Below are 23,422 nucleotides of genomic sequence, written 5' to 3'. Positions count from 1 at the left end.
CCAAAAAGGTGGGCAATGTGAGGAACTTTCCACCTGGAAATATATCTCCCATGAGATGTACCCTCACGGCACGCAGGACCCTCATTGCCCCAGCCTCGCCCGTTACAAAGAGATTGGCATGATGCAACAATGGCATAGCAGGAGCATACAGAGGTAGCACTGTGCTCTATTCCCAAGCTCCACCCAGGCCTTCGTCGTGCACTGCACTGTATCCACCTCACCCCGTTCATATACCGTATGTGGGTTCACAATCATCGCCTTGAGTGGAATAGGGTGCACCGCGCCCGCTTCAACAACTTCATGCGGCGTGTATGGAGGAGCGTTCTGCCAGTAATAGGCAAACTGCGCCTGCGCGCAAAGGTAGTATAGGTGCATGTCCGGTACCGAGAAGCCACCTAGCACATAGGGCTTCGTCAAGGTCTCCCACCCAATGCCTGATTTCTTTCCCCCCCCAGGCCAGCGTGATCAGTAGGGAGCGCAACGTCATGAAAAAATGGTGTGTCAAAGGGATAGGGACATTAACAAACAAATATAAGAATTTTGGCAGCACCACCATTTTAATTAAGGCAATCCTGTCTGCAAATGTCAGCGACAGCTGTATCCAACGAGCCACCTGATCTTTGAGTTTAGACACTGCCACCCCATAGTTAGCCCTTATAACTTCTTGCGGGTCCTGGTGCACCCAAATACCGAGATATCGCACAGGTTCAGAGGCCCACTCCAAAGGATAATGCAGCACAAACTGTACCGTGCACCGCGTGAGGGGAAGAATCACAGATTTACCCCAATTGATGGACAGGCCTGAATACCACTCAAATCGAATGTATTCCCTTATGACTTGTTCAAGGCGCTGCTCTGGTTCCCTGATATACAAGACCATATCGTCCGCATACATTGATACAGGCAAGGGTCTCAGCTAAAACCGCAAGGCTGATTCAGCATGCCTCTGTCGTAACACACACTCAAGGGATTCTAGTACAAGTGCAAACAGCAGGGGTGAAAGTGGGCACCCCTGCCGAGTGCCCCTACAAAATGGAAAGCACTCCGAGACATGCCCATTCAACCGAATGCGGGCCACTGGGTCTGTGTATAGCAGTCGTATCCAGCTGGTAAAAAAATAAGGTACCCCCATACGGTGTAGAACAGCGAACATGTATGTCCATGCAATCGAATCGAACGCCTTTGCAGCATCTAATAAAACTGCCACCGCTGGTAGGTCAAGTTTCAGAAGATGTAACACCGCAAATAAAGCCCTCAAATTATATGTTGCGGAGCATGTAGGGATAAAACCCAACTGGTCCGGGAGGACCATGTCAGTTAGCAGTGGACGCAGTCGCATTGCAAGCACTTTCGCGAGTATTTTAACATCAGTATTCATTAACGATAATGGCCTATATGACTCCCATTTATCCGGTGGCTTGCCCGGCTTCAGTAATGCAACCAGCAGGGCCTCCCGGAGTGTATCAGGCAACCGTTGCTGTTCAAAGGCCTCCGTATACATAGCCGCTAAGTGCGGCAACAACAAATCCGTGTATTCTTTATAAAATTCAGACGGCAGGCCGTCTGTTTCCGCAGCCTTTCCATTTGGCAGCGCCGCGATGGCCTCTCTAATTTCCTCTGCAGTGATGTGGAGCATCAGAAACTCTTGCTGTGCTTTAGATAACCAGACCAAGGCCACATCATCTAGGTATTGTGCAATGTCGTCTTCACCAGCCGTTGCCCTACCCCCATACATTGTCTTATAATATTTAACACTTCTGTAAGTACTTGCACCTCGCAGTACCTAGCCCACCCGGTCTACCAACCTCTCCATAGTACCTAGCTTTACTCCTACGAGCTAAATGCCGTACTTCCTGCTCGGCCAATTCATTATATTCATTCACTCGCAACCATATGGCAGCCAAAGTGGCTGCTGCAGGCACATCTTCATATTGCCGCTCAAGCCGAGATAGCTTGCGTTCCAATCGCACAATAGAGTCCCGCAGTAACTTAAGGACCCCTGCTTGCAGACCTATGCAGGCCCCTCTAAAGGTCATTTTAAACGCCTCCGTGTACGTCAAGGAGCACATCAAGGAGCACTGGGGCATGGTCTGACAGTGTGCGAGGCAGGTGTAGTACTCGTGATACCCATGTAATGAAATCTCGCGTTGCCAACCAATAATCCAGACGAGACCATGTGTTATGCACATATGTGTAACACCTCCCCTCCTTCACCCCAGGGTGCCGCAACCTCCACACATCAATCAGCCTCAAGTCACACATACCATCTCTCATAGCCTGCGTCGCGTTCTTGACATGGGCACCAGCTGGAGAGTGTCTATCCATGCCTAGGTCCAGTACAACATTATAATCCCCCCACAGAGAATTGCAGAGACTGGCAGAGCATATACTTTGTTCCACAGTATTTTGTAAAACTCTGGATCGTCTATGTTAGGGCCATAGATGTTAACCATAGTGATGAGTGTGCCACAGAGTTTCCCTTGCACTTTGATATACCTGCCGCCTACATCAACCTCTTCATAAGTACTCACAAACGGGACACCTTTTTTAATCAACACCATGACCCCTCTTGCATACGAAGAGTAAGAGGATGCAATCCGCACCCCAGCCCATTTCTTAGCTTCACAGGATACAGAACGGTCGGTTAAGTGCGTTTCTTGCAAGAATGCAACCTGAACATTGTGACGATCTAAGTAAGCCAGCACCTGTCTAGTTTTTTTGGATTGTTGAGCCCTCAGACATTCCAAGTAATTCATGTAAGCTTACCGCCCCCGCCATCATTATTCAAAGCGTAATAGCAGGCAACATAGTGAGGCAGCAAGCCCATCAGCAAAGACAAGAGAGGAAAGATCAGTATCACACTCCGCACAACTGTACTAAAAGAACCAGCCCCAAACAACCCCCCAGCACCCCCATCCCCTCAACACATCATTTCGTTCAAAAACGGATCCCGACCAACCCCCTCTCCACCAACCCCTGACCAGCCCCCTCCCCCATACATCCCAAACGTCCCACACCCCCCTCCCATTTCAGCTCCCCCAACATGCCAAAGCTCCCCCAGCTCCCCCAGAATCCCCGCCTCCCCACCCAACCTAGCAAAACAATGTTGGGATACACCCATATGTGGGGGCGACGAGACAGAACACTCCCACTGAGTAGGAGTTGACCGAGCAAACATAACAATACTGTGCATTATACCTCTCACAAGGGCTATTGTGTAATGTTCAACGTGTCACCATTATAGCCATCCAGACAGTACATCAGGAGGGAGTAAAAGGGGTCGCCCCAACAGCCCATTAGTTACTTCATCAAGTTGTGCATCATTCAGGGGGTGTAGATGTCGCACGCATAAGAACATATATGGCATTAGCTGAACTGCGAGAGACCCACCCTCATAGGAACAAGCATCAGTACGATCAGGATATAACAGAATAGGCAAGGCAACCAGTACCCAATCCTATTTATGTCAGCCATAGCTCCCGCCACCCACGTTCAAAGGTGCGACCTAGTATATGAATACAGGAACAAGCCAACAGTGTCTACCCAAAAATGCAGCTTCATCTCTTAGCATCCAAAAATAGAGTCTATAGAATGACAAGAGTCTAGTGTCCAGGACATCCTCATGGTCACCAAAGCTCTCCGTTCAGCACTCCGCCTCATCCAATTCCCCCTCATCGGGCATCGTAGTGGAGTCACGTTTCTTACGTTTCAACTTTTTAGAAAAATCCATCGCAGCTTTCGGGGAGGATAAAATTTTGTTATCGGCCGCGGCACCAATTCGTAGCCGGGCCGGATACAACATAGCATATGGCACCCCCTCGTTACGCAGAAACTGTTTTACCATTCCAAATTCCCTCTGTGCCGCCTGAACAGTTACGGTGAAATCGGGAAGAATGCGAGCGTATTTCCTTGGTGCTCAATGGTGCTCTTCTCCCTGGCCAGTCGAAGGATTGTGTTGCGGTCCCTACAATTTAAACCTTGATCTATTATAGGGCGAGGCGGTGCCCCAGGGACATGTCTAGCAGCTAAGGAGTGGTGGGCACGTTCAACAATAAACATATTGGACAAGTGTTCAGCGCCAAAGATGTCGGTGATGAGGCGCTCCATATAGGACTCCATTTTATCCACGTTGGTGGATTCCTGCAGCCCCGTGACGCATATGTTATTGTGCCGGGACCGCGCCTCCAGGTCCTCATTCTTGGCCTGGATTAAAGACGGCACCTTTTCCATGTTAACGGTCTTATCTGTAACTGTAGTTAAGCCATCCTCCGCAGCCGAGACCCTCTGCTCCACCTCTCCCATGCGTGCGGACTGTTTTTCAAGTTGCGAAGACATATGCTCCAGTCGATTATTAACAGTAGCCATCGCCCCCTCTATTGACTGCAATGTCCGTTGCATAGCCAACAGCATGGCTTCCAGCTTGGGCGTGCTCTCTGACACAGTGTCCGCCTCCGAGTCCGAGGCAGCGTTTTGTGGCATCTTGGGCGCCCGCTTGGCCTCGAAGGAGAGCTTGTTCTGGTGCCTGTCCATCCTCCCCATCGTAGCAGGGTGCACAACGGGCGGCAATGAGAGGGGTGGAGTGGGTCCGCACATGCAATTCAATGGGGTAGCACTGTAGCACAGGGAGTCAAGGCGCCCCACCGCTCCCGGTCAGCCGATAGTTGCAGGCAAAGGAATCACAGAGGCCCAAATGCAGCTCCCCAGTTAGCCAGTCAGCAACACCATTAAAGCATCCAGGCAGCCCAAGTCACCACTGGGTTATAGCAAGATTCACAAAGGAGGGGAGATCTTACTGCCAAAGTTGCTGTCAAACAGTATGTATGCAGTTAGGGAGTGTAGCAGTCAGCACACACTATGGGCCACTATCATAGAAGATCTCAGCAAATGACTCCCAGCAGGCCAGAGTCTGTAATCACAGCCAGTGTTACCAATGGTACAATGGTTAGCACCACAAACATGAAGATCCTTCTCGTCGTGCAAGGACCCCCATTGCAGACCTGCTTTTTCCACTTTCGGATCATTCGTCCAGGGCATTGCCCCTTCGGATCTCTTCAATTCCCGCTACGGACTACCCCCGCAATAATTGCTCATTCTGCTTCACCGTGCTGAATTCATTTCAGCTCAACTCCACCGTGGGTTCAATTGAAATTGTTATTTCTTTAGGCAATTATTTTTCTGTCCTGAGGATGAACCGCTATCATGTATGGTTCGAAACGTCGTCTAAATGCATAGCTGACAATAATTGTTCATGCATATGTGTGTATTGTGGATTATCTGCCTATGATTTATGATATTCAGATGACCATATTTTGCCTACTACTTTTGCGTTTTGTTTGTGTCCCTTCAGTGGGTTAGTTGGACATCGGCTGGTGTCCCACTTCCATCACACTCTGTGCCTTATTTTCCTTGAGATTATTTTTTATCAAGATATTAAACTGTCTGGCTGGACATTTCTTAAAAAAATATAGTCCTATTAAGCCTATATTTATTTCCTTAACATCCTCCCTTTTGTCTAAGCACCACTGTTTGTAACAATTAGCACCACAAACGTAGCACCCGATCTTCACCACCTGTCCCAGGACTCCACGTGGTTGTAAGAGTCAATCCAAGGCTCCTGTTATTGTGGGCCCTTTGGCAGCATTATCACTCCACTTCACCACTAATAGGGGAATGCCTCGACAGAGTATTCAGCCAGTTTGTGGCAAATCTGTAGCTACCTCCAGCCCCAACACAGCAAGACAGGAGCAGCCCCAGCCCTGGGCCCAACCCCACCTCCGCAGGCTTTAGCCCCGGGAGACGCCACCCCACTCACTGCACCCGGAACCGACGGGCACCGCCACCAGAGCCTCAGGAGTCCCACCGCACCACAGTAAGTTGCAGATGAAGGCCCGAACTCTCCCAGCATCAGCAACTGCCGCCCCCGCCGCAGACTCGCACCGGGGGCCTCCGCTGTCACATTGCACCGCAGCTGCTCAATCGAGGGCCCACAGCAGGTTCGTAGATGCCGGCCACCGCAGATCCCCAGCTTCAGCCCAGAAATCCTGTATGCAGAGTAGCCCACACTGCTCACCAGCTCGCCAAGAGGTCCGACGTCAATCAGGCGGGTCCTGATGTTGCTGCACCCGTCCCAGCAACTGTCAAGGGATCGCAGCAATGTCTCCACCGGTACAGCAGGCGGCAGCAGTCCTGATAGCACGACGCTGCCGATGGTTAAGTCGCTCCTCTGTCCCGCAGCCTACCGGGACTCAGCAGCCGCCGTCCCGGACCCAGCCATGAGGCACAGAGCAAAGTCGCAGTTCATATGCCAGCGGAGGACTCCCAGACAGGCAAGCACACCCAGAGTTGCAGCAGTAACCACCGAATCCCCACAGCACTCTGGATGTCGTTTATGAGGTATGATGCAGCTGATAATTGTCGGATATTTGCCCGGTCAAGCAGAGCCTCACATCAGTGCAGCCATCTTGCTATGCGCCCTCTAGCTCCCCCCTTTTGCAATACTGTTAATCTTTCCATTTACGGGATTTAAGGAAATCAAATGTAGATTAAAATCACTGGAAACTATAAAACCGGCTTCTGATTGCCGGATTAATATTGTACTCAGGATATCTTGCAAGACATTCACCTGCTGGGTCTTATTTTTCCTGGCACTAAGATATACATTAAGTATATTTAGCCAAAAATCTTTATTCCCTAAAACAAGGCATTGTAACCAGTCTGAATAAAGATCAACCACTTCTACTACTAAGGTAAGGTCAGCCGCAATGTAGCACGAGAGCCCGCACTTTGCATAGCCTGATTTATTAGTGTGCGCTGCCAGTAGATTATACTCATTAAACCCAAGCAAGGGTGTTGCTTGTTCTCTCCATGTTTCTTGGAATAGTAAAATTGTGAAAGAATTTAAAAATAAAGTTCTATCTGGGTCAGACAGTAAATGGATTAGCCCATGCACATTCCATGAATATAGTCTCAATTGCATATCTTCATCGTTTGAAGCTAATAACATTCAATTATCTTCTACTCGATGCACATTTTCCAGGGTAGCTGGAAGCCAAGACTAATCCTCCACTCATATGTTACTTTTAGATAATCATTCGCAGGTATGCCCTCCTATTTGAGTATTAATAATCAACAGGCCTGTGTTGATAGATGGTTTATCTGTTGGACCTGTTGAACCTCTAAGTACTGGATATAACTAATTACTTTCCACCTTTTTTCTTTCTTTTTCCAATTTATGGCCAGTACTTCTAAGATCAGGGTGTATTTTAAAGGAATCCAATTCGCAACCTTAATACCACATTCCATAAAATGCGCATTTGAGTCTAAGATTTTAGTCACATTTTCAATAGTGATCCAAGTTGTTATAGTGGACAAAGTGAGAGGGAGAGAAACTTTGTTTATTTAGACCATAGCCTTTGAAACAGTACAAAACACAATCAGGATCAAATAGTGTAAACAATCTAAATTCTACAGCATAATAAATAATTAAAATACTATACATGTTAAAATAAGGTTACACCCTCAAAGACATACAATACATTTAACACAATTTACAGAAATCTCTAAATTCCTAAAAGAAAAATTCACATTTGTGAGAGTCCTAAAAACATTTAAGATCAATGCTCCTTCTACAGTTTCTCCCTTACAAATTCTTTTATGGCCTTCAGGAATTTTTCCAATCCTATTGCGATTTGCAACGAGGGCATAACTGTAAGTGAACAAACTGCTCAGGGCACGCAAATTTATCTTATGTGATAAAAATATTGGGCGTAAAAACAATTTCTGTATGGCAAGGACAAATGTGCAATCAATCAATGTGTGCAACATGTCATTTCTTAGGTCTAGCCCACAATTACAGTTACCATCTGGGCCAATCAATGCAGTCTTTATTTTTACGTCTATCTTCCAAGGGTTAATCCCAACTCGGATCCTTAAGATTTCATATCTTAACCCTTGGTTGGGCAATATATCCAAATACGGAAACCAAGCTTCATTTTCCCATGAGTTCTTTAACCACTGGACCGATTTTTTCACTAACATATAGTCAAGGTCCTGGGCCCTTGAAAAAGACTGACCTTGTTCCCTAAGTGTTCTCTTTGTAAAATTGGCAACCAAGGAGTGCTGGGAGAGTCTCACATTAAGGCGCTCTGCTACTTTCTGGAGAATTCTTCTCCCATCCTTTGTCCAACTAAGGCTACTTGTTTGAATTTCCTCTCTACACCATTGTGAGACCTTCTGTACAACTCCTGGGTCCGGACGCTTCCAAAATCTTAACAGGGCCATTTGGGACTGCACACTCCAAGAAGTTATCCCTAGTTCCATTCTGATTGCTTGAACCATTGTACAGCTAGGTAAAGACATTAATATTTTTAAAATGTTTCCTTCTTCCTGATCCCACTCATATTTACCACTCAGGTATAAAACCTCTGCCCCATACAATACTTGTGGGGGGATCATTGCTTCAAATGCCTTTAACATTGGTCTGTGTGACATATCGCCATATTCTTTGTTAAACTTTTTTAGCCCACATATGGACGAAAAAGCTTTTGCTTTTTGTGCCTCCAAGTGGGTGCGCCATTTTAGCGTGCTATCAAACCAGAGGCCTAAGTATCTATATTCTTTAATTGCCTCCAGTTTGTCGTGGCCTAAAAACCAATTAAAATTCTTCCGCCTCTTCCCAAAACATAGAACCTTGGTTTTTTATATTTACAGTCAATAATTTTCTATCACAGTAATGTTTGAAGACATTTAATTTCCTTTGGAGTCCTATTTCTGTTTGATCAAGAATCACTAGATCATCAGCGTATAGGAGACAGGGCACTTTGTGACCACTCATTCTTGGGCTTGCGCTTCTTTCAACTTCTAATGCTGCAGAGCGATCTGCCAAGAAAATTGAAAATAACAGGGGTGCCAGAACGCACCCCTGTTTTAGGCCATTCCCTACAATTACCTTATGAGTTAATGACCCCTGCATGTCTCTAATAACCTGGGCTGCATTCCCACTATGTAACTCTTTTAAGATCATCAATAAACCATCCGGGACTCTATATTTTATCATGTCTTCCTAGAGTCTATTACGGTCCACAGAGTCAAATGCTGCCCGAAAATCGACAAAACAACAATGCAACTTCCCATTTTGCTCTATCGATTTCTGGGCCAGGGCCCATAGGGCAAAACAATGATCTATTGTGGAATGGCCTTCTTTAAATCCACCTTGTTCAACTGGGATCATTGATCCCTCTTCTGCCCAAGTCTTTAACCTACCTAATATTGTTTTAGCAAATATCTTTTCACCAATATCAAGTAGGTTAATTAGTCTATAATTCCTGGGTGCGTAGACATCCCCTTTTTTATGGATCAGCCTAATTATCGCACCCTTCCAGTTAACCAGGATCGTCCCTGTTTCTAGGATTACTGAGAACATTAGAGAGAAAAAATCAGCCCACCATGATGTCTGTGTCTTTATTATCAAAGCGGGCAAGTTATATGGGCCAGCAGCTCTTGTTAAGTTTAGGGTCTTTATCTTAGTAAGAACATTTTCTACTGAAAAGTCTGGTTTTAGATCATCTACCAGACCACTCCAGTCCCCTAATACTTCCTCTTCAATTTCTCTCCCCTGAGAATACAATTCCTTCAGATAATCCTCCCAGTCACCCTCTTCTACCACACAATTCATTGATGCAACTGAAGACTCTGTTACTGATTGTACTAGCTTCCAGAACAGTCGTATGTTCTTGGATTCAACAGCCTCCAGCAATTTCCCCCTGCAGGGTTCCTTATGGGCTCTTTTAGTACTATAATGAGGCGTAGTGTATTCTTTCTTTAGTTTGACAAGATTTTCTGCCATAGTCTCATCAAATTTTTTACGCAAGCTACAGAGTTCTCTCCTTAGTTCTCTTTTCTTGTTTAAACAGTCTATATTAAACCAGTTGCCTTGCTTAACCTTTGATTTATGTTTACTCTTGGTGGCCTTTGCATCTATTCTAATTTCAACCTTGATACTTTGTACCACTTGATTTATTTTTTCAATGTACGAGGCCAGGTTTAGTCCATCTACACTTCATAGAATGATGTTTTGCTGGAGCCTGGTTAACTTTTCTATATATTATTCGGTTAACCGTGTTCAAATACGCCTTGGGTAATCCATCTGTTGTATGATTACTTTCTCACAGGCAATCTGATGGAAATATTTCAGCTCCAATTCTAGAATATTGTGATCACTGCCTTCTATATGGTTAACCCTGAAGCCCTTTATTAATTTGAAGTTCCATGCTGACATGAAAACATAATCTATGGGGCAATATTGTGTCCCTTGTTTGAAAGTTTTCTTCGCCGGGCAGTCTTGGGGAAACCTACCGTTCAAGCAAAAAAAACTTTTGATCGCTAGGTAATTTCCCAAACTTGCATCATGCATTGAACAAAGACTTTCAGGAAACTGTGCTGAATAACATCATAGGACTCCAACATTTCCAAATACATGAGATCTTGCAGCTTTGGGATAAGTTTATGGTTAAAATCGCCTACCAACATAATCAAATCTGAATCGTACTTTTCGCACAATAAATCTAAATCATTCTTAAAATATCCCATTTCAACACCATATTCCTCCTGAGGGCCCCATTGCATACAAACATTTAAGATTAACACATTTTCTTTCTTATTACCAGCAGCAATTAGGGTTATTCTACAGCAAAGCAGTCATTTCCTTGTTACAGTGAGCTGGAATACATTTTTCACTAGTTTTGTAGATAATAATGTCAGTAAGCCACCTGCAGGGCGGTCGGACCTAGATTTTACTACCGGACGATGAACTTGGCGGAACCCATCCACTACCGGGGTCTCACCACATAGCTAGGTCTCCTGAATACAAATGATCTCGTTATTTTTCACCAGTTCTTTTGTCCGTTCATACTTTTTATGATTTCCTAATTTATTTATATTCCAGGAGGCAATTTTTAGTAAGCCATGTGGCTGCCCCATTACCTATTCTACGTCACTAAAGGGCCCATACCCATTGGATTCCTCACAGTAGCGCTGGGAAGGCCCTGGGGAACTAGTGCTAAGGCTCCAATTCTTCCAAGAATTCTCCAGAGCAGAATTATTTATTACTTTGTTAAGGTTTCCCAGGCCTAGACTTACATCTCTTTCTAGTAGTCTCACTTGTCTCTTTCCAAGCCCTGCATGGTACTTTAGAAAACCTTTTTCTTGCTCAACATTGTATACTGCCCCTACTTCTTCAATGGGTACTAGCCAAATCCCTGCTTTTAGTATCTCACTCTCTGCTCTCTCTATGGCAATTTTTACCAGATCTGAGTAGACTTGCACCCTGGTAAGCTCTTTCCATCGAGGGATGATAGAAAACCCACCTGTCGGAGGTATTTAGAGCCGATTCCTTTCAAGTTAGGGCAATAGGCGAATTCATTAGGGAAAAGTGATCTATTTAGATACGATCTCTTCTTCATTTTTTTCCCACCCCTTCCCATTTTCACTTGTTCACAATACAGCCACTGGTTTCCTTTAACCTCCATTCCTATTGATTTTGGCCCCCTTTGTGACTGTTGTGTATTAGATCTAGCCCCATCCTCTAATATATTGCCCAAATGATGCCACTCTTTAAAGGCAACAGTTGTAGCAGGTTTTCTAGTTGTATTGCATGGTACATATTTTATGCATCTAGTCAACTTCTCCTTGTAATTTTGTTTAGTACTACAAATACCCTTTTTAACTTGATTCTTTACTGGTTTCTCAGTGCTTTCTGTTTTTATTCTACTCACTCTCTCTCTCATAATTTTTGGGGTCTTTGATTTTGGGACTTGTTCCGCTGACGATCCTCCAGCTCTCTCCCTTTTCCCACCACTCTGCCTATACCCTTTCTTTGCGCGCCTTTTCTAATGGGTCTTCCCTGTCTTAATAAAGCATCTCTAATATAACTGCCCCTTCTTTTTACCAACATCGGCCATCTTGAGATGTATACATCATGGTTGGCTGATGGGGGTTCTATATTCCCGATCTCCCCTCCCCCCCCACAGTTGGAGTTATATGCTCGGGGTCAGGAACAGGTCTTAACATTAAAGGCATTTGGCCCCTTATTCCTTGTAGTTTCCCTGAATTTTAGAAAGGTATGAGTTCTGTGTTTTTAAAATGTCATGATTTAAAATTGTAACTTCCAAGATCCCCTGAAGTGCTTTTTGCAACAATAACATCAATTCCAGCATTGAAGAGGCCGGAGTTGTAGAAGATTCTGTGTTAAGCTGTAGGGATTGATTACAGTCAATAATGCCCTTGGACCCTGTAGTGTGCTCATCATACGCTTCATGTCCCTTCAAACTTCCGTCCAAGGCAGAACCATCATCCTCCTCTTGCCTTAGGTCTTCACTATTTATTTCCTTAGGGTTATGGAGTAAGGACAACCTTGGAGACGAGGATAGTCGGGGTGACATTACTGGTCCATTAGAAGCTGTTAAAGGTTGTAGGGATTGGTTGATTAGATTTGCAGAGTCCATCATTTGTTCGTCAAATATAAGGGAGGAACCTCCCTTCCATGGTTCTTCCTCGGCCATTTCAATATCAGATGCAAAGGGCTTAACTGGAGAAAAAACACTTTTAAAGTGCTTTCCCACAAAGTCTTTCAGGGAGTTTGATGCTATATCCCCCTTTTGTCCCACTTGCGGTGGCTCCTTGGGTATTTTCTCTTTTTCCTTCTGTATTCGTTTAGATTTTGGTTTTGTCCCTGGGCACGCTGGGCTTCCTCCCGAAGCGTTTTGATCCATAGGGGGGTCTTTTAATATCTTTGTCTCTCCCAGTGGCTTTTATTCTTCCTTGGAGGCATCAATTAGGCTCTTTGACTTAGAAATAGCTACTTCTCTATACCCTACCTGGCCCAACCCCTTATTTCCAAACACAGTCCTCAGGACAGGGGTGGCCAGTTAAAGTATTAAAAATAAAAGAGATAAAAAGAAAAGGGAGGAAAGTAGAAAACTCCCTTTTTCCCACTTACCTCTGCTGTGTTTTGTACGTATACCTGCTCCGTGCCCGTGCCCTTCCCTACTTGCACTTAGGAGGCCCTTCTAGAGGACAGGATTCCTCTTTGCTACAAATCTTGCAATTGCTCACTTTATTTTGTGGTGCTCCTGCCACACGCACACCCCGCCGTCAACCGCTTTGTCCCTTGCCTCTCCTTGCTTCTCCAAAAGCCTGGTACCCGAGGCCAATTAATACTGTTACAAATGGGGGTGGGGACACACACTACTCACACACCGGCGGTGTCGCCCCTAAGGACTCTGGTCAATGTAGTAACGTGTTCGCGATGCATCATCTTTTGATCTTCTGCTATCTTCGCTGTCTTCGCCATCCCTGGACACGTGTTTCGGAGTATCACCCCTCGTCCGCAGGGATAGGCCGTGTTCTGGGGTTGCCGATGGCTGCCAATATCTGCCAGGTATAGTACCACTCAGGCGCGTAGGTGCGGGATCCCAGGCTCGTCAGCCCGCTTCTCAAGGGAGCTTTAAAGTTACAAATGGGGTCGGGTCACACACTACTCACACACCGGCGGTGTCGCCCCTAAGGACTCTGGTCAATGTACTAACGTGTTCACGATGCATCATCTTTCGATCTTCTGCTATCTTTGCTGTCTTCGCCATCCCTGGACACGTGTTTCGGGGTATCACCCCTCATCAGCAGGGATAGGCCATGTTCTGGGGTTGCCGATGGTTGCCAATATCTGCCAGGTATAGTACCACTCAGGCGCGTAGGTGCGGGATCCCAGGCTCGTCAGCTCGCTGCTCAAGGGAGCTTTAAAGTACTACTCACACCGGCAGTGTCGCTCCTAAGGACTCTGGTCAATGTAGAAATCCTGCACCTACGCGCCTGAGTGGTACTATACCTGGCAGATATTGGCAGCCATCAGCAACCCCAGAACACTGCCTATCCCTGCTGACGAGGGGTGATACCCCGAAACACGTGTCCAGGGATGGCGAAGACAGCTAAGATAGCAGAAGATCGAAAGATGATGCATCACAAACACGTTACTACATTGACCAGAGTCCTTAGGGGTGACACCGCGGGTACAATCCGGCTTCAGGCGTCTCTTCCTGCCTCTCTGCTTGTCACAGGTGCCGGGAATCGCAGGCCGGGGGGGCCGGGGTCGCAGTGCCTGGTGGCAGGTCGAGTCTCACATCTCTCGCCTCTTCCTGCTTATTGCAGGTACCGGGTGTTGCGGGCCGGGGGGGGGGCCGCGGGGCTGGTTGGCAGGTCGAGTCTCTCGTCTCTCGGTCGCGTAGAGGTCACGTGAGGGTCACGGGGGTTATGCTGTACGCACGCACAACAGAGTCGAGCACTGGTTATAGATTGATTGATTATAAGTGAGTTAGGTTATTTGTTTGAACTGCACAGACAAAAGATCAGTGGTTTTAATAAATGACAAATCAGGAATGGTTGAGATTATTTTCAGGATTAAACTCTGGTTACGACTGTTGTGAGTACCTCAAGATTCATATAGGGGGTGCAGTACTAATTTCCCCCTGTTAGAGGTATTATTATCCTGTATAGTATGCACAGATCTTAGTGGGCCAGGTTTGCTATCATTAACTAAATAGTATATTTTATATTCTTTAAAAGGCATTAGACTCTGAGTGACACAGGGCTTTATCAGATCGGCTGGACTGAACTTGTGCGGTGTGTGAACTACTTGGTCTTGGGACGGAAGCATAATATATTTATATACTTGCAATTTAATCTCAGTTTGAGGATGACAAATTTTTTTCTCTACCTGCATGTCCAAGGGTCTGCCTACTCTCACTCAAAATCCGGCTAATGGAACCACAGCAGCTGCTGGGTAGTCTGATCCCTGCTTGGCCTCTGATGATTGGAGCACTTGTAGGGCTCAGATAGCTGTTATTCAATTCCCTGATGCCTAGGTCTGTATTACCCTTTACTATTGCACCTCTGTCTTCTGCTGACGGACGATCTCAATAGACCGACTATGCCCACTGTTTAACTCGTATGGCTGACCAGTAACCCTAATGGACTCAAGCATGCACATGTGCCTGTTGTGCTCTTAGCTATTGAACCTCTGGGCTCTGTTGTTAGACAATTTTCTATTAGTCCTCCTGGCTCCATGTATGCTTCGCCACACCCCTTTTTGCCAGCCTATGGTCTAGGGGCACCCAAGCATGCACGGCTTGTTGGCCAGAGAGTGGGATTGAGCCTGAGAAAACTTTGCCTGTCAGTCCTTGAGAATGTGAGGACAGCATGTTGTACCACATTCTAGATTGACTACCTCCTCTGTCACTGGGCATTCCCCCCTGGCAAGGCCCTCTAGTGGACATGCCTACTGTGTGAGTTAGTCTCAATGGCCAGTTATTCCCAGTGTTCTTTCTTCTCAGTGACCAGACATTTGATCTGGGTTTGTGTGTGGTCTTTTTGACTGGGCCAGCAACAAACAATGAAATAATTGCTAAAGGCCCCCAGGGCCCATGGGGACTCTATGTGAGGCAAACACAAATCAAATAAATTAATATAATAAATGTTGGTGCTCGAACAGGGCCTTTGAGGACTTTTTGGGTGACCGAGAAAACAAGTAAAATATTCTCTAGTACCTGTCCGGGGTCCTTGGTGACTCTATGGAAGGCAGGTGTAAGGAAGCAACATTTTACTAAATGTATAATTTGCTGTTGCCCCTACTGGGATTTTTTGGATTTTGTGTAAGGCAAGCAAATATTGAATAAGTCAACTAAAGGCCTGATTACGATGTCAGGCGGATTGCCACCGACAGGCTGTCAGTGGCAGTCCGCCGACAGACAGGCCATCCATCTGAATTCCGCTTTACAATGCGGGCAGTCGGACCACAGAGGTTGGAGGGAAAGACCAACGCCTCTGACAGGATCTTCTGAACTGAAGGAGTGGCAGTCAAAATTGTACTCCCAGACGCTGAGACGAGGCAGGCACCGCAATTGGGAGTACGATGTCCCTTTACAACAGCCTTTTCATTAGGCTGTCAGAAAGGGACTTTGGGGGCCCAAACAATGCCTCCGTCAGCCACTGCAGAGTGGCCCAGAGGGCACATGTAGTGCCCCAACATACATCCATGCACTGTGTGCCATGCACCACATGGTGCATGGCACAATGTGCATGACTGTGCACAAAGTGCTCATTTACACTTCGGCTTGTGCTGAAGCCCTTTTCCTGTAAATTAGCATTTTCTGACCGCCACCACAGCGGTCATATCGTAATTGGGTGGTTGGACCGCCAATTCTTTGTTGGGAGGTCTCCTGGCTGCCGCAAAAGCAGATGGTTGTCCAACCGCCCAGTATCGTGCTTGGGGTACAAGGTGAAGAGGGTCAGATTCTCTGAGTGCGTCCTGTGAGGAAGGACGCAATTTATTTCAGTGCATCGTTCGTGATAACGATCTGGAGATGTAGCTGGATTAGTGCGTGATATGAGATGGTATCAAAACCTGTGGAGAGGTCCAGTAGGATTAGGGCAGCTGTTTCTCCTCTGTCCAGTAGGGCTTGGATGTCATTAGTTGCTGTGATGAAGGCTGTCTCTGTGCTGTGGTTGGCCCCGAATCCTGATTTTTATGGGTCCAATAGGTTGTTTGTTTCCAGATGAGCGATGATTTGGATGTTAAAGGCCTTTTCCAGTACTTTGGCAGGAAACTGGAATAGAGATATTAGACAGTAGTTTTGCGGATCCTTTGGGTCTCATGATCGTTTCTTGAAGAAGGGCTTGACCTCTGATTGCTTCCAATCATCGGGGAAAGCTCCTGTGGTAACAGAGGTATTGAGGATGGTGGTGAGTTAGGGGATGAACTTGTTGCTTCTGAGGTTGAAGATCTGGTGGGGGAAGGGTTGGTTGGGACCCCTGAGTGAATACATTTCATCAGGGTGGTCGTTGTTGGTGTACTGAGTTGCTCCCATTAGGTGATTTCGTGGTTGATGATTGTGGCTGATGTGTTGCTGAGGATGTCGACTGGTTGGGGTTTGAAGTCTGTGTAAATGGTTACTATCTTGTTGTGGAAGTGGCTGAGGAAAAAGAGAATTCTCAGAATATGGTGAAGAGTTCCTTGGTTCAGTTAGTGCCTCCGTGCAGCTCTGAGCAGGTGGTGTTAGTCGTTGAGGGTGGTTTTATAGGTGGCCCGGTCATTGTTGTCCCTCCTGAACCCCCATTCTCTTTCTTGTTGTCTACACTTGTGGTTTGCTATGCGAGGTTCTGGTGTGTGCCATCTGGCTATCCAAGCATTGAAATTCTCTACTGTTTGATCCAGGTTTGCTGTGATGTTCGACTGAGTGGTGCGGCGGGTCTCTGTCCACACTTGTCACTGGGCTGCTCAAAATGTTACTTATTCCAGGGTAATTAGCATAATTTTGGTAATTTCTCCTAACAATCATACACACATTTTCAGAGATTACTCCATAATGCCACACTGTGTAATTCTGGGGGAACAAACGTACTGTTAGGGTAATTTCTGAAACCTAGGAACAATTCAGATACCATGTTTACCTGCCTAGACCTTTCAGATCATTTTTGGGCACAAAGCTGTGAATTCAAAAGTGAGCACAGTGTTTTGAATGTGAATGACAGTTGCTTTAACATAGGAAGCCAAAAGTATTGTAGGTAGATGTTTCATCTGCCTACAATATGAGTGCAAAGCTATAAATCAAAACACGGGCAGCAGAGTTTTGAACACAAATGACTAGAAATCACATTGAATTTTTACACGAAGAGAGAGTTTGGGTATTTTTTTGAGTGCAAGATGCATTTTGTTTAATCATGCATAATAGTCAAATAATTTTACTTAATAACGCCATATCAAATTATGAGAGTTTCACCTAACCCTGCTTTTTACATTTGGGGAAAAGTTGAATGTGTACTTATCCAAAAGTTTGCTGTTTGAGGGCTGCCATGAGGTGATGGCCAATTGTGGAGCTAGTGAATGTGTTTTTGGGTAGCTATTTTGTTTTTGTTCCTTATGCCTTCTTCATTATTAGCCATGCAGCTACCACCATTTTGTGGAGCTAGAGAGTGTGTGTGCTTGGTGGCCATTATGTCTTCATGTTTTCGATGCCTCCTTCTTCAGTGGCCATGTGGTGGATGAGCAAGGTACTACCGCAGCTATTGTCTGTTTCAATAATTTATTCCACGTTCACATCCATTTTCAAAGAACATTAATAGAAGGCTAATAACATTGTTGTTCCTTTTATACTTTTTACCTGAACTATTTATCTGTGCTTGCAGCTGACTATACTATATAGATGTTTTCTTTTTAATTAATGTTTTAATTTTTGTCTACCTCCCCTTGGTTCCTATAGGCTCGGGATGTCCTTGGAGGGTCACCAGCAGTTATTTATTTTATTTGATTTTTCCCAGACTTCTCCTGCCTACCTGGGTCCACATAGGTCCTGGAATGCACCAGCATTTATTTATTTATATGTCTGACATTTTACCTGACCTCCACCTCTCTATGTGTGCCTTGGAGGGTCAACCACAATTATTGTATTCTTGTATTCAATTTCTGGGCCCCCTACCGCTTTCTCCCATAGAGTCCCCAATGGCCGTGTAAGAACATTTGCAAATATTTAATTCAAGTTCTCAATTTATGCCTGCCTCACATAGAGTCACCAAATGCCTTGAAGCAACATGTGCAAATATTGTAGTTATTTATTACATTTCAGCATGCCTCCCATAGAGTCCCAATGCACACTTTGGGAGCATCAGCAATTATTTTAATCATGTATTTGATGATTGCCTTTCTAAGACCCATAGACACTGGAGGGGCACCAGCAAGTATTTCATTCATGTATTTGCTTTTGTCTGGCTCCCACTGCTTCCCATAGAGCCCTGGATGGCCTTGGAGATGAACCAACAAATATTTAATTCATTTATTCCATTTTGTGTGTGCCTCTCATTGCCTCCCATGAGTCCCAATAAACCAAAGAAGTGCACCGCCAGTTTATCATTTATTCAATGTTACCAGACTCCAGTAGAATCATTGTGAGAACTGGATGGTTACCAGCAGTAAGTTTATCCATGTATTTAATGTTTTCCTGCCTCCCAGAAAGTCCCCATAGGATCTTGAAGGAATTATTTAATGCATGTATTTGATCTTTGACTGTCTTCCCCTGCCTTCCACAACTATTAATTATTTCATGTACTAAATGTTTTTCTACCTCCCTTGCTTCTCATGGAGTCCCATGGTCCTTGGAGGGGTACCATTAATTATTTTATTCATTTATTCAATTTTTGTCTGCCTCCCTTTGCCTCCCAGAGATTCCCCATGTGCCCCGGAGGAGTGCCAGCAAACAATGTATCAATGTATTTCATTTTTGCCTACTTCCTGCTTTTTTTCTATAGAGGTCATGGACCCTAGAGAGGCATCAAGCATTTTTTTTCATGTGTTTGATTTTTGACTGCCCGTCGATAGAGTTCCATGGGCCTCTGAGGAGCCCCAGCAATGCTTTTGTTCATTTACTTGATTGTTGCCTTTCTCCCTTAGCTTCCCCTTGGGCACCGGAGGGGCACCAGCAATTATTAAATGTATTCATTTTATTTTTTTCTGCCTCCCGCAGCCCCATATAAAGTCTCCATGGGCCCCGTAGGGGTACGCAAACATTTAGGGCCTAATTATGATATTGGGCAGTCGGACCACCATCTGCTGTTGAGGCAGCCGGGAAACCATTCAAAAAGCAGTTGGCAGTGGACCCCCAATTATGATATGACCGCTGTGGTGGTGGTCAGGAAATGTTAATTTACACTGCAGTCTGTGCTGCGGCCCAGGAAAAGGGCCTCAGCACAAGATGCAGTGTAAATGAGCACTTTGTGCACATCCATTCACTGTGTGCAATGTACCATGTGGAGCATGGCAAAGAGTGCATGGATGTGCATGGGGACACTAAATGTCCCCCTGGGCCCCTCCTCAATGGCTGACGGGGCCTTGTTTCAGGCCCCAAACTCCCATTCTGACAGCCTTTTCATGGCGGTGGGACCACCAGGAAAAGGCTGTCCGAAAGGGACATCATAATCCTGACTGCGGTGCCCGCCTCAACTCTGACAATTGTCGAGACTACAATTCTGACGGCCACTCTGTCGGGCTCAGAATCCGATGATCCTGTCAGAGGCATCAGTATTTCCCCCCGACCTCTGTGGTCCAACTACCCACATTGTAATGTGGCATTTGGATGGATGGCCTGTCTGTCGGGCGGACCGCCACTGACGGCCTGCCGGTGGCAGTCCGTCCGACATTGAAATCAGGCCCTTAGTTCATTTATTTGAGTTTTGCATGCCTTACACAGAATCACAAAAATCCCAATAGGTCCTGAATGGGCACTAGCTAATTATACATTTATTAAAATGTTGCTTCCCTCCACCTGTCTTCCATAGAATCACCAAGGGTCCTGGACAAGCACTAGAGAATATTTTATATGTTTGCTCGGTTTTTGTCTGTCACCCAAAGTGTCCCTAAAGGCCCTTTTGGAGCACCAACATTTATTTTATTCATTTATTTGATTTGTGTTTGCTTCACAAAGAGTCTCTATGGGCCCCGGGGTACCTTCGGCAATTTTTCTATAGATATATTTGATTTTTGCCTGCCTGAGATAGTTTCCCCATGAGACTTAAAGAGCACCATCAACTATTTTATTAATTTATTAGATTTCTGCTTTCTGCTCATAAATTTAACATGGACTTTGGAGGGGTGACAGCATTTACTTTATACCTTTTTATTTATTTATTTATGAACTGTGCGATTACTTAAAATCATTACAGTATAGAAAAATACAGTTTGGTTCAATAAAATACAGTAAAATGCAGTAAAATGCCCCCCCGCTCGGTATACACTGGTCTGGCCCATTAGTACCGATATTTGTTCTCGGTGCTGACTATGTTCACTGGTGCTATACATTATTAAAAGAATTAAAAATTTAGAGTCATCGTGAGACCTCGCTTACTAGAGTCTGGAAGGCGTATATAAGTTCGACATCCTCAGTTGCACTGTGGACTACATCGGACCCTGGGTCGGCCCCGGTTGGATACCTCTGACCGATGGAACGCTTTTCTTTTCGGCGGCTCCCTGTGTTATCTTTGGATTGCCAACTTTGGGACGGCGGGTCAAAGGGCTCTTCGGGATGGTATCCTTTAATTGGTTTTCGAGTGCCATTTTAATTTGATGGATGAACTTGCCTATCCTAGCTAGTAAACATGTTGTGGTTTCAGAGAAACACCAATCCGAAGCCTCTTTGCAAGTTCTGTGGCCCAAGATGCATAGTGCCGGACGTAGCAGACGCTGTCGGTCCCTGGCCAGCTTGGTGCAGCAACATAGCAAGTGTAGCCAGGATTCACTGCGATAATTGCAAAGTCGGCAGGCAGTGGCTCCGTCCGAGCGTGCCCAGCGTGGATTGAAGTCCGTTATCCTGAGGGCCAAGAGGCGCATAAACAGAATTTTCTGTCTTGCTTCGGTTGTTAGTGAGTCTTGTAGGTATGGTTGAGGTTTACCGGGAGTGTAGGACTTGTCCAGGGCCAACGTTAGTGGGTTGGGCAGGAGCGAGGAAAGATCTAGCTCAAAGGAAATAGACTGGACTTGGCGCTTGACGGCTTTTGCCCAGGGGGAAGATGGAATTTCGTGTAAGTGCAGACTCCGCCCCTCGATCTTCAGAAGTTCGATGGCTAGTTCCACCTTGGCTTGCCATGGGGAGCCTGCTTCGCCAAAGATGTTTTTTAGCGCATGCTTTAAGGTGTTTTCGGGCGACTTCAGAACTCTGATGTTGTATTTTAGCAATTCCCCCAATAGTATCAGTTCAGGACGTTTCAGGCCTATTTCCATTCTCACCCTGTTATTCCTAGCATGTTTGGGGGCCCGTAGCACCATCTTGTATGCTTTCACCTGTGCCGCTTGGACCACTTTCTCAAAAGCTCCTGGGTAGGCTATATGGCCGTACGTGATAGCGGGGATCAAATTGGCCCTGAGTACTGTCAGCATCGGATATGCAGAGGGACTGACCAGGCTGTGGCTTAGACGTCTTAGAGATGTAATTATTTTGTCGATTTTTGGTTTAAGCGCCTTCAGATGTTTGACTGCGGTGGCCCTCTCTGATACCCATGTGCCCAGATAGTTGTAGGATGGGGCCGTGGTGATTCAGGGTTCCCCCAGAGACCATGAAGATTTAGTTTTGTGTGGATATTTACCAAAGATTATTATCTTGGTCTTGCTCACATTAATATGTAACTCGTTCTCCTTGTTGTACGCCGCAAGACTGTTTAAGGCTCTTTGGAGGCCTACCCTGGTGTGGTCCATAATTACTGTGTCATCTGCGTACTGGAGCGTACCCAGAACCAGCTTCCCCAGTCTGGGCGGAGCTAGGTTGGCATCTTTCAGGGCGTGCCCCATGTCTGCAGTGTACAGGTGGAAAAGCAGGGGGGCCAGAACACACCCCTGCTTTAATCCAGAGTCAGTGGCAATTCTGTGGTTACAGATGTGGCGCTTAGTTTCACCTGAACCCAGGTCCCCTCGTAAAGTGCTTTTATGGCCTTTAGAAGATCTCTAGGGATCCCCCAAGACTCTAGTTTTGCCCAGAGCCGGCATCTGTTCACAAGGTCGAAGGCCGTTGAATAGTCTATAAAGCAACAGAACAGGGGCAGCTTATTCCGCATGTTGGCCTTCTTAGCGAGGTACGAGAGCGCTATGATGTTGTCCAGCGTGGAACAGTTAGCCCTGAAGCCAGTCTGTGAGGGCGGGAGTATGCCATTCTTATCCACCCAAGTTTCCAGGTCCTTAAGTAGCAGGCGGGCGTAGATCTTGGCTTCAATGTCAAGGAGGTCCATCAGTCTGTAATTAGCCGGATTCGAGTGTTCACCTTTTTTATGGATAGGAAAGAGAATTGAGCCTTTCCAGGAGAATGGCAGGGTTGCAGTTGCGAATGCGTGGTTACATAGAGGAGTAAGTTTGGAAGCGAAGAATGCAGGATCTTTCTTAAAAACCTGTGCGGGGATTCCGTTAGGGCCTGGGGCACCGTCGGTTCTGATGGCTTTGATGTATTTTGCTATCTTTGCCTCCGAGAATTTTCCAGGTACGGGCGGGCTTGAGACATCATTCAAGGCACTTTCAGGGCTGATGGTAGCTGCCGCCGCCTTTGTGGTGATACCGTGAGACGTCCGATTTGACTCACAAGTATACAGCCCCTTTGCATATTGTTCCCATACTTTTCCTCCAACACTGTTGACCTTATGTACGCCACCTGATGACAAGCTGTTGATGTGGCGCCAGAGCTTGCTATTATCTTTGCCTTTAATTATGGAAAACACTGTCAGCCGATTCTGTTCGATCCGTTTTCTTTTCAGATCCCAGATGTTCTTTTTGTACTTGGCTCACAAAACAGCAATGGGGAGCCCCCCTGGCAGGTAGATACCTTTCTTTTTTGCTCTCACTGCCTTGTTG

This window comes from Lissotriton vulgaris, unplaced genomic scaffold (genome assembly GCF_964263255.1).
Source record: "Lissotriton vulgaris unplaced genomic scaffold, aLisVul1.2 SCAFFOLD_235, whole genome shotgun sequence".
NCBI lineage: Eukaryota > Metazoa > Chordata > Amphibia > Caudata > Salamandridae > Lissotriton > Lissotriton vulgaris.
Note: the sequence above shows the minus strand (reverse complement) of the source record.